Below are 4,204 nucleotides of genomic sequence, written 5' to 3'. Positions count from 1 at the left end.
TTTTCCTCAGTCTCTCTACCTGGAATATTCTTCCTGCTATTTTCCCTTCTCCTGATCTTTTAGATTTCCCCCTAAATCTTGTCTCACCAGTACTTTCCCTGATGATGAATCATTTCTAAAGTAAGTTTTCCTTTTTTATTCTCCATCACTTCCTTATCAGCGTCAGATTTTGTATTATGTCTGTTAACGTGTGTTCTGTTTCCCTCCCTACAGTGGCAGCCGCCTTGAGAGCGGTGTCAGTGTTAGCCTTTATCACTGCCCCATTCCAAGCACTTAGCTCAGTACCTATACATTGCACACACTTCATGTGTACTTGTTGAATGACTGACTGACTGAATAAGTAGTGAAATTCCTCTGCTTCTTTAAAAGGCAGGCCTTCCCTCTTTCACCATTGGCACTCATTCCTATGAAGTCTCCTTGTTCTCTTGGTTATGGGAGTTACACCCTATCTCTGCTAAACTTTGAGTTCCAACACAGAGGCAGCAAAAATATCTTGTTCTGCTTTGTAGCCCCATAATATCTGGAGTATTATAAGTACTCAATAAATCACTGCTTCTCAAACTTTCATGGGTATGCCTACACCCACATGAGACTTAAGTGCGTATAGTGATTTATTTTTCAAATAAGCAACCCACGTTATAATCAGGAGGTGGATTTTATATATCACATTTCGAGAAAAACCAGTACTAGGGTTTGTCAATACCAATGTTGACCACTTCTCTATACCTGGCTTAATTTTAGTTCAAAATAAGCAATGAGGCTGAAATTTCATCACCCCAAGAAATCTGGAGAGCAAAGGGTTATTGTCTCCCTTTTCTCCCCACAGTGTATTATTTCACCACTTTTGTTTGGATAATATTTTATTTTAGCCCTTTGCTTGTGTGGTTTTTAGCCCTCTGCTTGTGAGATAAATTATTTGTGTAATCAGAACTGAGCATTTAGACTTTCTGGGGGGCACAGAGATATGTCTGCAAATGGGTAACCGCTTTAAAAGAAGGAGGTATTCTGTTCCTCTTATAACCTCTCTTAAATAAAAAAAACAACAACATTTTTTATGACAATTCTAATCATAATCCCATTACCTCATTTTAGGTCCTTTAGTAGTTACATTAAATAGCAAGCTGGCATAATTTTTAGTCAAAGACTTCTTATGAAAACTTTGTAAGTATTGCATGTTCCATTTGTTGCAATAACTTCATGAAAAAGATGCACATTAATCTCGGTGAGATTTAGGAACAACAGTTAACAGTTACATTTTGATTTATTATTTTTCAAAATGGAGAGATGACTATTAGGGAATAATACTGTAATAAAGAATTATTGGATAAATAATTTTTGTAATTTTAAACCTTGAAAAAATAAACACAAAACCCTCTGCCTTCTTAGTAGGCAAAAGAGAATAGAAAGATGGGGAAGGAAACCCAGTCAACTTGTGTTCACCAGTAGAGAATGAAATAGGTTTCATTGGTGCAAATATAGAAAAATGCCAGACCATTTGGAAAATGTCCTCATAAATAGAAACTATTCTTGGTTGGGAGCAACAGAAACAAACTCTGGTTAACTCACCTAGAAAAGGAATTTACTGGAAGTTATCAGCTAGCTGAAAGTGTCAATGCATATTTTACCAGAATTACAAAAAATAAAAAAAGGAATCAGTGCAAAGCCTGGGGAAGAATAGGAACAGAGGAGGCAGCAGCAATTACAGCCAACTCCCTCCCCACAACTGTCTAGTCTGGGAACCTCTGTTGGCCCCATCTCCTCAGTTTCCTGTTTGTCAGTACTATTGTTGGGTTCCCAATGTCGCCTTTCTCAGGGAGTGGGAACAGGGAGGCTCCAAATCCCCCTTCCACTCCAACTTCCCCAAATAGGAAGACAGTTCAGACGTAGTTCAACCTAAAAAGACAAACAAAACCAGTAGAATGAGTTTGCCTTGATGATCTAGCCTTCCAACTCCATTTTCTTTCCTTTTTTAAAAAGTCTTTATTGTTGAAAGTATAACATATGTCTCCTTTTTTCCTCCCTCATTCCTATCTTGTCTTTGTCCTTTCCATCTCCTTGTTCTCTCTCTTTTTAAAAAATTTATTGAGCCCTAGCTGGTTTGGCTCAGTGGATAGAGTATCCACCTGCGGACTGAAGGGTCCTGGTTCAATTTCGATCAAGGGCACATTCCCAGGTTGCAAGCTCGATCCCCATTGGGGGTATGCAGAAGGCAGCCAATCAATGATTCTCATCATTGATGTTTTTTTCTCTCCCTCTCCCTTCCTCTCTGAAATCAATAAAATTATTTTTAAAAAATTTATTGATTTTAGAGAGAAGGGAAAGAGAGAAACATCGATTTGTTGTTCCACTTACTGATGCTTTCATTGGTTGATTCTTGTATGTGCTCTGACCAGGGATGGAACCTGTAACTTGAGGGTATCTGGAGCTACCTGGCCAGGGCCTTCCTGATTCTCTCTTTCAATTATCATAAACACACCAAAATGAAACAAAGCAAATACTTCTAAGAAAATAGTTTTATAAACATATTTACAGTAAATTTATCAATGACCTATATATTAAAATTTGATTTAGTAATTTATTAAATGTAAAATATGATTTCAATATTCCATTTGTGTGTATTTATCTTACTAGTAATGCTGGTCATTTATTTACAATTTATACTTTTTGGAATAATTTTCTATTTTATTAAATGGGCTCAATTTTTACTCAATGTTCTTTTTGACATTATTTGTATTTTCAAGAGGAAACAAAAGTTTTATTACAAAGAAGTAGGTAAAATCAAGTATCATATATCAAATAGACTTAGTTCAAGAGAAATTTGTTCCAATGTGTCTCCTTCTTTGTTACTTCCTCAGGTTATTTTAAATCACAGTTAAACTGCCTCGGAAAGGTGACTTTATTTCCAATACGTATGCAATAGAGTTGCAGAAAAGGTTTTTAAGATAATGTCCTAGGCTGCAAATCACTAAGGTCAGATTTTGGTGTATTTGGAAAAAAGTGGGTAAGTGCTGTTAGCACTAAGGCCCCCACCCCCTAACCCTACTCCTCGCCCAAATACATGCAGAATGGTGGAGTTGTATTGAGCTATCAATGATTAGTTTTTATTCTTTTAATATAGTTCATCCATTCAATATTTACTGAGCACCTACTTAACGCTCGGGACTTATCAGGGCTCCACATAGGCCAACGATTACTGCTTCCAGGTTCTGATGGTGGTGGTGGGGTGAGGGGCAGCCTGTACATTTAGAGAAAACGGAGAATTCATCCCATGAAAATGAGGTACTTTTAATAGTTGAAATGGTAAACGGGATTGTGAGGAGAGGGTGCCTTAAGCACAGTGTTAAATTCGCAACGAGGGCCAAGATATTGGATTTAACTGACAGAAGACTGGTTGCTAATTACAACTTTGAAGTCCCTTAAGGTAGTTTACGTCCCTAAACATCAAAGTTATAACGGTTACAGGCCCTAAGGAGGAAAGTGCAGTTCACCGAAGTATTAATAGAAAATGTGCTATGGCTCTTATTTCATATTCTATAATTCAAACGTGGCTTGCCTATTTATAATCTTATATTTTTGGCAGACCACGCTATGCTGGGTTGTTTTTCGGCAGGCACACAGGATCGTTATGCTTCGTGCTCTATTTTTATGCCGATGCCGACGTTCGAGCTGCCAAGGCGGGAGAGCTTCAGCAACGTCGTGAGGCAAGAAGCAAACTGATGCCACCCGCCGGGCAGCCCGAGCCCCTCGGGAGTTCTGCGGCCGAGCTCCGTTAGGGGTAGCCGCGTTGGGCACACGCTACTCAGGAAAGAGACTTAGAGCGTGGCCATTTTTCTATCGAAGTGCGTTTGGCACATTATATATCAGAGCGGGAGAGACACTTCCTAGTTTACAGTTAGGCGCCCAAGAAAAACTCGGTGCTTTTTGGCTTAGGGAGACGACATGTGCTAGCAGGGCTGCCTCGTCTCCCGTCTTCCTCGGTGTGAGACTGTCTTTTTGTTTCTGGCTTGGTCTGAAAAGGAATGCACCAGACGGCAAAAAATGGGGGCAAAGGATAGGTTCGGAGACTCCCCTCGAAGCGAAGAGAGACGTCTACTAACCCCAACGTGGGTCGAGGCGACCTCACGGCCCTAGCAAATCACTCCGCCCACTATCTACCTCCATCCGCGCAGAGGCGGCCGCTCAGGGCCTGAGGGCGGGGCCGCCA

Source organism: Plecotus auritus, assembly GCF_963455305.1.
Source record: "Plecotus auritus genome assembly, chromosome: 4".
Classification (NCBI taxonomy): Eukaryota; Metazoa; Chordata; class Mammalia; order Chiroptera; family Vespertilionidae; genus Plecotus; species Plecotus auritus.
The sequence above is the reverse complement of the archived record's forward strand: the minus strand, read 5'-3'. Positions refer to the sequence as shown.